General features: G+C 41.4%; 1 protein-coding gene and 1 pseudogene across 3 annotated transcripts in view; one reads left to right on the top strand and one right to left on the bottom strand.

Moving 5' to 3' along the window:
• The window catches only part of KLHL13 (kelch like family member 13), a 202,966-nt gene that overhangs the window by 159,751 nt on the left and 29,409 nt on the right, over positions 1-13,806 (bottom strand). The window lies entirely within an intron of this gene.
• LOC131821043 (large ribosomal subunit protein eL27-like) lies at positions 8,890-9,365 on the top strand (annotated as a pseudogene).

The raw sequence follows: 13,806 nt of genomic DNA on the forward strand, positions 1-13,806 counted from the left end.
CGTCATACCAATACTTGATTACAGAAAGTTAAGAGTTAAGGCCTCTGCTCAAAAACTTAAATATGACACTAACATAACATCCACTGTCTGTAGAGAGAAAGAAAAGACTTATGATAATGACTGCATCTGTTCAGAGCTTTGCAGTTTACGAAGTGCTTTCATACACTCCACCTCATTGGGGTTATTACAAAACATCTCAGAGCAAAGAATGCCTCACTAACAACAACCAAAATACCTTACAGGGCTCCCCCACCCCCCAGCCACGTTCCCAGGGAGCAGCAAGCCCCCGCCAACGTGAGACAAGCTCCGAGCACAGCTGTGAAGCAGGACTGCCAACCCCCAAGCTTCATTTGCCTTCCATCCCCTGAGGGATGCTAAGCCCGGAGGGAAAGTTCAGTCAGTCCCAGATAGCAGAAGAGACCAGATTAGAGGACACGGCCACGGTGTCTCTAACAGGAGCAACCCCGATGGAAGAAACCGAGCACACGTGTATACAAGCATTTGCACATTTGCATTCATTCCTGCCCACAGCTGCTGGGAGGAAACGGCAAGCTGTCTCTTTTCTAGGGTCCATTTCATGCTGAAAATATCTCGCTAGAGAGTATTCCTATAAAACAAGAGTCACATTTTTTCCCTATCCCCAGTGTGCCGCCTACTTCCTGAGTCCTGGGCCTTCGGTCATCCTATGACCTCTTTCTGGGATACGCCTGTGCGACCCTACTTTCTCCACCCCAAGGCAGTAAGTAGACCCAATCGTCCTTAAGGACCAGCCCCAAGCTTCCCCAAGCAGCCCCTCAGAAGTCAGCAGTCCCTTCTGATTTCTACTGCACGCTGTGCAGCTTTCTCTTACAGAACCCATCCCAAGCGGCCTTATCCCCCAGATGTTTGCTCACTTCCGGTCTTAAACTCCTCAAGAGCAGAGACCTAGCTCGTTCAGCTGGGAGCCAGCGAAGAGCGAGCCGCGTACCTTACTCGATGCCCAGGGAAGTCCCAGCATGTTCACTGACCTGCATCTGTGATCAAGTATGTCTCGCGTTTCCAGAAAGCAACCAAACCAAGAGGAGACACAGAGATAGACATGGAAAGCAAAAGTATTTAAAATAATGAAGCAAAACTGTGATTTCCCTAGCACTAGTGAGGGTTCTCCAGAGAAAAAGGAGCAGTAAGAGTATACACAGACACAGACACACACACACACACGAAATATTAAATATATATATATGTATATATAATTTTATAAGTAAGGTCTATACCCAATCTGTGGCTTGAGCTCACAACTCCAAGATCAAGAGTCACATGCTCTACCAACAAACAGAGCCAGCCAGGCACCCCTATATATTTAAATATAAAACATGCATGCGTGCGCGCGCACATACACACACACACACACACACACACACACGCATGCATGGGGGAGGGGGGAAGACAGATTTTAAGGAATTGGTTCACATCACTGTGGAGGCTGGCAAGCTGATGTTGAAGCTTGAGTCCAAAGGTAGTCAGGTGGTTCACAGAATTCTTTCTTTGGGGTGGATCAGTCTTTTTCTCTTAAGTCCTTCAAATAATCGGATAAGTCCCACTCACTCTATGGAGGGTAACCTGCTTTACACAGTAAAGCATACTGATTTAAATGTTCAACTCATCTAAAAATACCTCCAAAGAAACATGTAGAATGTGTAGGCGAATAGCCAAATTGACATAGAAAATTCATCTTAACACCCCCCTTTCCCTACATACTACTCCACACCTCCCTCCTCCCAGTCCTTCTCCCCAGTGCTACTACTACAGAGGGAGCCATTTCCTTTAAAAAAGAAACAGTTTTATTTAAGGGAAGCTATACAAACTCCCACTAGGTTCTAACAAATGATAATATTCCAGAAGCCCAAATGACTAAGGCCATGTAATACAAACAAATTATCCAATTATGAAATGTTCAAAGGCTCTTTTAAACTCACAGATAAACCTAAATTGCATCAATTGCAATTGACTCCTACAAAACAACCCAACGTTCCCTTCCTATGCTGCTCTTTTTAAATAAGGTACAAGCCTTCTCAACAGAAAGTGAGGTTTCAACACATCAAGGAGGAAGAAACAAAAGAGAAAAACTTGCAAAATAAAGCAGAAGTATCAATCATCTTGAATGCTAAAATCCCCTGATGCGCAAAGAAAAACAAAGTGAGAAACTGTCTTAGCTATTTTAACTAAGAATTTTCAAGAGTTTATCCACAAATATCGTGTGACACAGAAGCAGAATCTAATAGACTATTACTCTACCCACCAAACACCAAACTTTCAGCAGAGCAGACCCAGATTTCAATCAGGATTTCTCTTGATCATAAGGATGATCACATTCCAATTTATTAATGCATCAACTATTGAGTGCTTACTATGTGTCAGGTACTGTGGACTACATAAAGATGTCTCCAGTGGAGAAGACTGGGTAAAAACATAATTGCAAACGAATGTATTACAGGCAACTGCTCTCACCCACCAAAGTCACTAACAGGCTGTAGTAGCTAAATCCACTGACCACGTTCATTCCTTCCTGACCTGGCATCGCTGGAGTGTCATGGAAGACTCCTTTTTAGATTAATATTAAACATCTCTTCCACCATGTTCTAAATCCACGAGGGCTTGGTTTCCTGATTTTCCTGACGGCACAATTTTAGATCTCTTCTTCTCTGCCCAGTTCTATCTACAATGCTGGTGGTTCACTTACCTCTGTCCTTCTCACTTTATGAGCGCACCTAAGAGCCAAGAATCTCATGCACTCCCTGGCCTCAACTACCACCCGTTTGCAGGTAATTTCTAAACTAAAAACTTTGCAACATTTATGTTATTTTAAAATTATTTGTCATTGTGGTCAAAGATATGTAACGTAAAATTCTTTTATTTTAAGCCAAGACCTCTTCTGAGATCCAGAACCACACAGCCACCTGCCTCCTAGATCACAGAGGCGGAACGGGAGCATCTTCATTTTAGTGAGTTCTGACTGAACTCATCACCCTGCCTACGTGATTGGCTTTTTGCCTCCCCCACTCCTGTCGTTTTCTATGCCCCTGGGAATGTCGGGTCCTTGACCAAGTCAGTGCAACCCAGAAACCTGGGGCTTTGCCCTTTATTCCTTCCCCACATTCTCAATCCTTCATCCATTCAAGCTGCAAAGACTTCTACTGTCTTTCAAACCCATCCTTCTTCCTCTCTCTCCTTTCTATGAGATCTTAGTTCAGCCTTCTAACTCATCTCCTGATTAATCTCAGGACTTGCCCTCCTTCGGTTACCTCTACAAGCTACAGCCTAATATGGCTAAAAGGCGACTCTGAGGTCACCTCTCTGCTGACAAATATCGCAATGGTTCCTCAGTATAAAAACTAATCTCTTTGGAGCTACATATAAACCTTTTAGGGAGGACCTGGTTACTTGCTAATTCTCATCCCTCTCCACTGCCAGCACACAGAGTGCCTAGCTCTGGTTCGTGTTTTACCTCCCTTAGAGGGTTCACTCAACCCTGGAAAGCCCCTCCCTCCCCCAGAATACCTAGTTAACTTCTACAGATTGTCCAGACTGAAATCCGTCCTCATCACTAACGAAAAGCTCTAAGGACACAGGAAGATGAACTATAGTGTTTTGAACTTGGGAGAGGAGCAAGGATTGGAGATACTCAAACTAAAAGCCTCATAGATGTGAAACTTAATAAAAGGCAACCTCATTTAGAAAGGAGCCAGGAGGCCAGAAGGGGGAGCTCTCGTGCCCTACGCGTGGTGGTCAATTGCAGACCCAAAGGAAGAGACCTGCCTTACAAGCTGATACTACTTTAGCTACTTTACTACCCCAAAATGAAGAAGAGAGGGTTCCCCCCACCACCACCACCACCACAGCAGAGTCAGTGAGAGATTGTCACAGCTCAGTCAATGAAAAGCCACTACACCTTGAACACACCATTTACTCCAATAGACTTTTTGTTTCTAACAGCCCCTGCCCCCAACACTTCCCTTCCTTCTGTAAAAGAGCATTCTTTTCCTTTGTTCTCCAGACTTGCCTATAGTTTTGCTTCAGTTTGCTCATCCCAAATTGTAATTCTCTGCTATCCTTGAATGAACCCATTTTTGTTGGTAACACATGTGACAGTGTTATTTCTAAGGTTAACATAGACCATGGAAACAATCCTCCAATCCAAAGAGCATACACAGTAGTTCTCAAGGCATTATCTTCTGTCATACTGTTCACCGTTGTAGTGCCTTCCATCGGCAACTCTCAACACATGCAGCAACCCTCTAGAAAGTAAAGGGAAGCTCAGACCAAGAAAAGTAAACGTGTATATGGTGGGACAGGAGGAAAAAAGCAAAGAAAGGGAACCAGCTACACAAACCCACAGACACCTTCACCAACTTCTATGTCGTGAGCGGGGGGGCAGTAAAATTTAAAAAAATATATACGGATTTACTAGAGTCCAGCCTTCAAACACATATACTTATGGGTAAAGAGCTGGTGATGTTTACAACTTGAGAAATTCTTATAAAATCACCAGTGGAAGATGTTCGTCACTGTCATCAATTCCATAACCAGCCTGAAGGACATAGGGAACTCACCACAAAGAGAAGTCCATCTGGCCCCACAAGATCGTACTACCAACCAGTGGCATAATCCCAAGGAGTGAGAACATCCATGGGGTAGGTGCTGGCAGTTGTGTAACTCAAGAAAAAGCCAACCATTAAAACCCGTGCAGTGGAACCGCCACATTGAGATGAAGCCAACAAGCTTACTGCACTCAGGGAAATATGTAGGAACATCTGCTGCCAGGTCAGACTCAGAAATATGCAAGTGAAGAGGTTCTGGACCCTCTAGAAATCAGTTTGTTCCCAGTCTCCAAGAGTGGATAAACTGGGGGCACCTGGATAGCTCAGTGGGTTAAAGCCTCTGCCTTTAGTTCCCAGGGTCCTGGGATCGAGCCCCACATTGGGCTCTTTGCTCAGCAGGGAGCCTGCTTCCCCCTCCCTCTCTGCCTGCCTCTCTGCCTACTTGTGATCTCTGTCAAATAAATAAATAAAATCTTTAAAAAAAAAGGAGTGGTGAAACTGAAAAGAGCTGACGGTTGAGATTTTTACTCTAACAAGCAAATCTTTCAGTAGTATCCACATTTCAGCTGAGGTCATAGTGTCCTCTGTACCCAAGACAGTCCAAAGAAGAAATCGTTTACAGCAGCTTATATAGGTAGAACATTCCAGTAATTGAGCGGGTTGCTCAGTCTCAACTATTCTGAGAACTTCAAGTGGGGAAAAAAGTAGGAAATGTAAGACAAGGAAATCAGGAATGGGACTTTGTTTCTCATCTCCACTCTGCTACAAGGTCTAACTCTGAAAAACATAATTCACCTATAAGGAGCTGAGCTTCTTCTATCAAGTGTCTTTGGGGTGAGAAAAGACAGCGAAAAAGATCTTCTGAGGTCCCTTCCAGCTTTGAAACTAGATGACCTCCCTGACAAATACACAGGAGGTGGAAGAGAAATAGGCAAACATGAAAACTATCAGCAAGGAAGACAAATGGGTACCGACAGCTGGTAGAAGTGAGTAAAAAATCTTTACTGGATATAAGGAGTCAACAAAGTATTATTAGTTAAGAAGTTTAAGCCATTGGTTTCCAAACACCCTTTCTCCCAACCTTCAGAATTTCTTCCTTCATTCTTCTAGGACTTTCTATGGTTACATGCCATATTGGGGGGGAACTGAATTACAAATAACATGGTTGCTTTTCCCAACAGATAGAGTTGAATTTCCAGTGGTCTACTGTTATTCCCACAGTCAAGTATGTGTAGGGAGGATGTTCCTGGGGGAAAAAGGAGAAGAAAAATGCCAGAGGGATATAGGATTCTTTTTCCTCCTGACCACATCAGGAGAGAAGTTTCAATTTACAAGAAAGGCAAAACAATTCTAAACTTTTATGCCATTAAATATACAGCTTCGAAACATATATTAAAAAATGGGTGAACAATACTAAGAAACTGAAAATTTCACAGATTAGAATTTTTTTAAGATCTTATTTACTCATTTGGGAGACAGAGGGGCAGAGAGAGCACAAGCAGGGGGAGAGGCAAAGAGAGAAGCAGATTCCTCAATGAGCTAGAAGCCTGACGTGGGGCTTGATCCCAGGACCTGGAGATCATGACCTGAGCCGAAGGCAGATGCTTAACCATCTGAGCCACCCAGGCACCCCGAGAATATTTTAAACCACTTCTCTCCGTAACTGCAGGCAAAAGAAGCAGACAAAAATAATCTGGTAAGGTTACACATACTTTGAATTCAATTATTGAGTTTAATCTATTAAGTATACATAGAACATTATTTCATCAAATGGAGAAAATAACAAGCACATACACAGAATATTTAAAAAAAAACTGATCACATACCAGGCCATAAAGTAAGTCTCAACAAATATCAAAAAGACTGAAAAGCAAAGTATATTCTTGGGGTGGCACAGTTAAGCACCCAACTCTTAGTTTTAGCCCAAGTCCTGATCTCAGGGTTGTGAGATTGAGCCCTAAGACAGGCTCTGCATTCAGCAAGGAGTCTGCTTGAGACTCTCTTTCTCTCCCTCTGCCTGCTAGTGTACTCTGTCTCTCTCTCTCAAATAAATAAATCTTCTTTTAAAAAGTATATTCTATATTCACTATGAAATTATGCTAAAAATTACTAAGTGATAACTAAAGCCATCCAAGTTTGGATATCAAGAAACACTCCTAAATTATACCTAGGGTCAAAGAAGAAATCACAAAAGAAATTAGAAAATGCTCAAAATGTAAGAATAACAAACACAACATAGCAAAACTTGTGAGGTGCAGGTAAAGCAAAGCTTAAAGGAAAGCTTACATTAAGCACTTACATTAAATAAGAAAGGCCAAAAAAAATAGATAGACTAGGCATCCAACATAATAAGCTAGAACAAACCCTGACATAATAAAATTTCAAAACGTATAGAAATAATAAAGAGTGCAAATAAATGAAATGGAAAACAAAATACAAATCAAGAAAATCAGAGTTGGGGTATTGGGCAACAGGGGCGGATAGCCTAGTCACAGGGCCAAACCTCGGGCAAAAAGAGTCAGCATCGAATATTAGGAATGAAAGTGAACATTACAAATGCGGGGGAGATTAAAAAGATAACAGAAAACACTGCAAGGGAACAGATATGTGGAAGACTCAATTGATGCCTCCAGGAGGCAATGAGGCAATATATTAATCAAAATGAAAAATTACACATATCATTTGATGTGGTAATTCCCCTGCTTTACAATGTTGTCTCACAAAGCTGCACAGAAATGGACATGCAAGACAGTTTGCGAGAGATTTAATTACAGTGCTTATACCTAATCCAAATACCCTGAGTAGGAGACAAATTTAGATAAACTACAGAGCAGCCACATGATGGGTTACTATGAAGTTATTAAAAATAGGAAGGCAACACGCCACGCAAACTTGTGCACATGCACATTCGTAGCAGCATTCCTCATAGAAACCAAAAAGCAGAAACAAGTCAACTATCCATCAAAGGATGCGTATACAAAAAAATTTTATAATATCTATCCAATAAAATGCTATTCAGTCATAGAAGGACTTAACTACTGATACATGTTAGAGAACATGAAGGAACCCTGAAATCATTGTCCTAAGTGAAAGAAGCTAGACAAAATACGCCATATATTGTATGCTTCTATTTATATGGAATGTTCAGAATAAGCAAATCCACAGAGACAGCAGGGGGTTGCCAAGGATGGGGGGGGCAGTGTTGTGAAGCATCTGCTAATGGATACAAGGTTACTTTTGATGAAAATGTTCTGTAAGTAGTGGTAATGGTTGCACAAGTTTGTGAACAATTTTTTTTAAAAAAAGACTAAATTGTGCATTAGAAAAAGACGAATTTTTTATGTTATAGGAATTATATCTCAATTGTTAAAAATTATATAAAGTAGTTATTTATGTCCTGACATGTGACGATCTGAACATATGTTAAATCATTTTTTAAAAGAGCACGCAAAGAGCAGTTTCTATCATTTGTTCTCATTTGTATTTAAAAGAGGATATATGTACCTACTTTTATTTGCATAGAAAACATCTGTACACATAAAGACAAAAATTAAAAAACTAACAATGTCTGCCACTAGAGAAAGAAGACTTCTTTTTCATGGGTACTTTTTTGTTTTTGTTTTTGTTTTTTTCAGTGTATTGCTACGTGTATGTTACACTATAATAAAGACTAGAAAGCACCTGAAATATCTCTAATGAGAAGGACATTGGACATGACTGTACTGACCCCTACTAGAAATTAAAACACATTCATATCCTCTTATAGTGGGAAATCTCCAGCACACAGACTAAATCTGGTGTTCTACTTCCATTCTTCTACCCATGAGAAATGCATGGACTAAAATGTTAGTTCTGTAGACACCTCTGATGAAATACAGTGTTGACTAATGTAATATATAATCCTGATAATGAGAATGTTACTCCACAGCGATAGATTTTTTTTCTGACGTTGGATATGACAGCTTCATTCTCTAAAAATCAAAGAAATATAGGATTTCTCCTGTATCAAATGAGGAAAATAAAATATTTAAACTATGCTTATACATCCAAAGCTTAGGCAGCAATTCAAATAATTTCAATGATAAAATCTTAGTGTCCAAGGGGAACTTAACAGATTGTCTAGATCCCACCACCTCCACAATGCTTAATTCTCCTATAAACCAGCATTCCTGTCGAGACGTTGGTGAGCCTTTCCTTAATCATTTCTGGTGACACAAGTCCCTGTACCCTGAGATGCCTCATTCCACCATTCAAGGACTTTATCAGAAAATCTCCCTTCTTGTTGCTGTAGGCTTGGGTGGCTGGTGTCAAGATGGGCAAGTTCATAAAACCTGGGAAGGTGGTGCTGGTCCTAGCTGGACAGTACTTTTGACACAAAGTGGTCATCGTGAAGAACATTGATGATGGCACCTTAGACTGTCCCTACGGCCATGCTCAGGTGGCTGGAGTGGACCGCTATCCCTGCAAAGTGACAGCTGCCATGGGCAAGAAGAAATTGCCAAGAGGTCAAAGATCAAGTCTTCTGCGAATGTTTATAACTACAATCATCCCATGCCCACGAGGTACTCTGTGGATATCCCCTTGGACAAAATGGTCGTCAACAAGGATGTCTTCAGAGACCCTGCTCTTCAATGCAAGGCCCTATGAGAGGCCAAGGTCAAGTTCGAGGGGACGTATAAGACCAGCAAGAATAAATGGTTCTTCCAGAAGTTGCAATTTTGTTGTTGTTGTTGCAGTCACACAACTCCCCCCTCCGCCCCCGCAACAAGCCTGTCTCGGCTTGCTTAAGACATGCCTTCGTCACTAAGCTTCATCATCTAACCTGTGATTTAAAGTGAGACACGTGACTCCTTTCATTTGAACACTTACTGGCCATTGTAGGGTTATTAGTTTAACCTTACAATGACTTAAACTGATTTCAATACTGTAATGTCTCAGAATAAGGAGCCTCCAAGAGAGGGAGACTAGGGAACATGTGGTCAGTGGAGCAGTCAGAACACATGGAACAGGGGTGCCTGGATGGTGCAGCCCTTAAGCGTCTGACTTCGGCTCAGGTCATGATCCTGGGATCCTGGGATCGAGTCCCGATTGGGCTCTCTCTGCTCTGTGGGAACCCCGCTTCTCCTACTCCCATTCCCCCTGCTTGGGTTCCTTCTCTCGCTGTTTCTCTGTCAAATAAATAAAATCTTAAGAAAAAAAAAAAAAGGAAACACACACAGTATTTATCAAGTAAGTTCACCATCTTATATGGATATGGTTCATGACACTCCAAAATAATCAGAATAGTAACATCAAAGACCACTGATCACAAATGACCATAACAAATATAATAATCATGAAAAAAAACCTGAAATAATTGCAAGAATTACCAAAACATGACACAGAAACAAGCAGTGGGGAAATGCTCTTGGAAAAATAGTGCCAACAGACCTGCTTGAAGCAGGGCTGCCCCAAACCTTCAATTCATAAAACACTCTATCTGTAAAGTGCGATAAAAGCAAAGTACAATAAAATGAGGTGTGCCTGTATATAAATACTTTACGTTGGGTTAAATAAATTTTGAAAAGCTCTAAACCAAGCACCACTGTCTACATTTTTATCCTTTTAGGAGCATAACTTTTCAAAATAAAAACCAGTAAGTTTAAGGATCTCTTTCTCTAAGAGTTTAGAAGCAAGGTTTCTGACTTCTTTCCTTTTCTTTATGTATTCATAGGAAAGAACTGAAATATATATAGGTATGTGTATAAATATATTCACACACACATACACACACACACAGATTTTTTTTTAAGATTTATTTATTTGACAGAGAGAGACACAGTGGGAGAGGGAAGACAAGCAGGGGGAGTAGGAGAAGGAGAAGCAGGCAGAACAGGGAGCCCGATGCGGGGCTCAATCCCAGGACCCTGGGATCATGACCTGAGCTGAAGGCAGAGACAGTTAACGCCTTAGCCACCCAGGCGCCCCCTGAAGTATATTTTTTTGAACTGAAGTATATTTTTAAGTGACTGAAGAATTAGATTTCACAGAATTTTATCTGACCATCTTTTATGAGCGCAGTAACTTTCTACCACGTTCTCTAGTTACTTTTGCCCTTGCCATCTCCCACACTAGAATTCTGGAGGGCAGGTTCTGGGTCTCAGTCTCCCAGCGCTGTACCAGCTAACGAAAAACACAATGGCCCCAGGACCAGCGCATCTGACTTTGAGCACCATTTCTTTCCAAGTAGTTGTCACCTCTCCCAGGTCTGACAACATCTCTGGGCTTCATGTTCTTTGTCTCTAAACTGAGAGGGGTGATATTTATGTTCACATGCAGCACTCAATATTTCATTATACTAAGTTAAATTTTAACTCTGGGGCCATCCATACCCCCTTCTAGCCCTTTAGTAGTGTACCTCAACTCCAGGAGCAAAGGAATGCTTTGCCACTGCTATTATCTTGGAGCCGTTCTCTCTAACTTCCTTAAGAGAGAAACAACAGAGGGCCCTTGGGTGGCTCAGTTGGTTAAGTGACTACCTTCCACTTGGGTCATGATCCCAGAGTCCCGGGATCAAGTCCCACATCGGGCTCCCAGTCCCATGGGGAGTCTGCTTCTACCTCTGACCCTCTCCCCTCTGGTGCTCTCTCTCACTCTCTCTGTCTCTCAACTAAATAAATAAAATCTTTTTTTTTTTTTTTAAAAAGAGAGGGGCGCCTGGGTGGCTCAGTGGGTTAAAGCCTCTGCCTTCGGCTCAGGTCATGATCTCAGGGTCTTGAGATCGAGCCCCACATCGGGCTCTTTGCTCAGCAGGGAGCCTGCTTACCCCCCTCTCTCTGCCTGCTGCTCTGCCTACTTGTGATCTGTCCCTCTCTCTGTCAAATAAATAAACAAAATCTTTAAAAAATAAAATAAAAAATAAAAATAAAAAAAGAGAGAGAGAGGCAAACAACAGAAAAGCCAAAGTAAAATCACAGTCAGATACTGAAGCACCGAGGAAATTCACTGCTAAGGCAGAAAATCTTTCAATCAGTTCAATCCATATTTACTGTTTCAGGACACGTAAAACAATAATGTGCACCAATACAGTGTGTCTCTAACGGATTTTTAAGGAGAGTTATGTGTTTGCTAGTTAACTAATGCTGCAATAACATGCAAGTTTAATCATTACTTAAGCACCATAATTGCATTACTAAATTCAGTCTGACACTAGTCCCGCACTCTCACTCTAAGAGTTTATTCTCTGTGAAATCTGTCGTCTATACATCCGTCCTCTTTCATAGCCCTTACCTCAGACAGATTTGCTTAGTACATGTAAATTCTTAAAGGTATGACAGACTCTTGAATGTGAGGTACCAGCTTCTTAGAATTAGCACTTTGCCTTACAAACTAAAGAAATGTTGCCTATAAAAGATAACTTTAAAAAATAACAGCTAAAGTAAAAAGATGGCATACAAAGCTACTCCAAAAATTCTCCAGTTCCAAATTAGGAGATAGAACTAAACCTTAATCACTGGCAAGAATTCAGAAATACCAAAAATAAGGCAAACTTCTGCTTTGGAAGAGATGAAGTAGATGTGTGTTTCCCTAGTCCTCCTACAAAGTGCCGCTAAAAACCATGGACATCATATATAAAACAAATACAAGAAAGCTCTGAAAGGCGGAGAAAAGAGACAGACTGGCCAGGGAACTCAGGACCCAAGGAACAACACAGTGGTGAGTTCCACGGGTTTTCTACTAAAACCCATATATTCTAGCTGTGAAGCTGAAGCAGAAAACCAAGAAATGGCAATGAGCACAGAGGAAAAAAGAAACCCTGTTCACTAGCCAACAGATCAGGAGAGGGGCAGGTTAGCAGGACAGAATACTTTTAGATAAGAACTGCTCTATTCCAGCCCAACACCACGGAAAAAATTGCAATGATACACACATCAACAGAGACTTAGGAGCCTAAATGTTCATCCTCACAGGCTGTAATGAGGCATACTTACCCCAGCTGGGGTGGTGTCAAGAGGCTAACAAGAAAGTCCGAGCTTGCCCCACTGCCCTGTGGTAATGTGGCTATCCTCCACCACAGCGTCTGTGGATGCCACGTACAGAGCAGTAACAATGCACTCTTACCCTTCTCAGTCAGGGAGGTACCACTGAAGGCCTAATGGGGAGCCAGTACTCCCAACCTCACCCAGCGTTAATGAGAAGCTGACCCCTCAAGCATCAACAGAGGTCAACTGGGGCATCTAGACATTGAGACCCACTTGGCAGTAATGAGTCACCATCGTCCCCACCACTGACGGAGTGGTACCAGAAGAAGCTGGCTAAAACCGAAAACATCAATAAAACTCCAAATCTCATGACATGCTTAAAATGTCCAAGTCTACACCCCCAAAAAATCACTCATCATACCAACTCAAGCTGAATGACAAAATAAATGTCAATGTCAAGATGACAGAGATGTCAACGTGTGACAAAGATTTTAAAGCAGCCATCATAAAAAGTGCTTAAATAAGAATTATGAACATGCTCAAAACAAAGGAAAAAAAAGTCTCAGCAAAGAAACAGAAAGTCACAGAAAAGAAATAGAAGATATGAAGCAGCTCCAAATGGAACTCTTGAAACTGGAACATACTATAACTGAAAATAAAATACTCAGCAGATAGGCTCAGCAGCACAATGAAAGAGGCAGAAGAAAATAGTGACTCCAAAGACAAAATAATACTAATTACCCAACCTAAACAAATGGGAGAGAAAAAACAAACAGAACATCACGATGTGGGGGACCATAAAATAAGATTTAACATTCATGTCACCAGAGTCTGAGGAGAGAAAAATAAGGTGCCATTGAAAAGGTACTCCAAGGAATAATGGCTGGAAATGTCCCAAATTTCAAAAGAAAAAAGCCTACAGATTCAAGAGGCTGTGTGAACCCTAAACTGAGTAAATCTGAAAAAATCTTATCTAATATACATCATAGTCATACTTTGATGCATAAAAAAATCCTGAAATCAGAGGGAGACAGAGAAGTGCCACCTTGCCTACAAGGGGAAACAATTCACATGACGGATTTTTTATCGGTAAACCATGGAGGCCATAAGGAAGGGGTATACGAGATTTTTCGAATGTGGGAAGAAAGGAACTGTCAACCCAGAATCTAATATCCAGCAAAAATTTCCTTCAGGAATGAAGGAGAAATCAGTCTATTCTCAGATGAAGGAAAACTAAGAAATTTGTTGCCATGAGACCTACTCTAAAA

Source organism: Mustela lutreola, chromosome X (genome assembly GCF_030435805.1).
Source record: "Mustela lutreola isolate mMusLut2 chromosome X, mMusLut2.pri, whole genome shotgun sequence".
Classification (NCBI taxonomy): domain Eukaryota; kingdom Metazoa; phylum Chordata; class Mammalia; order Carnivora; family Mustelidae; genus Mustela; species Mustela lutreola.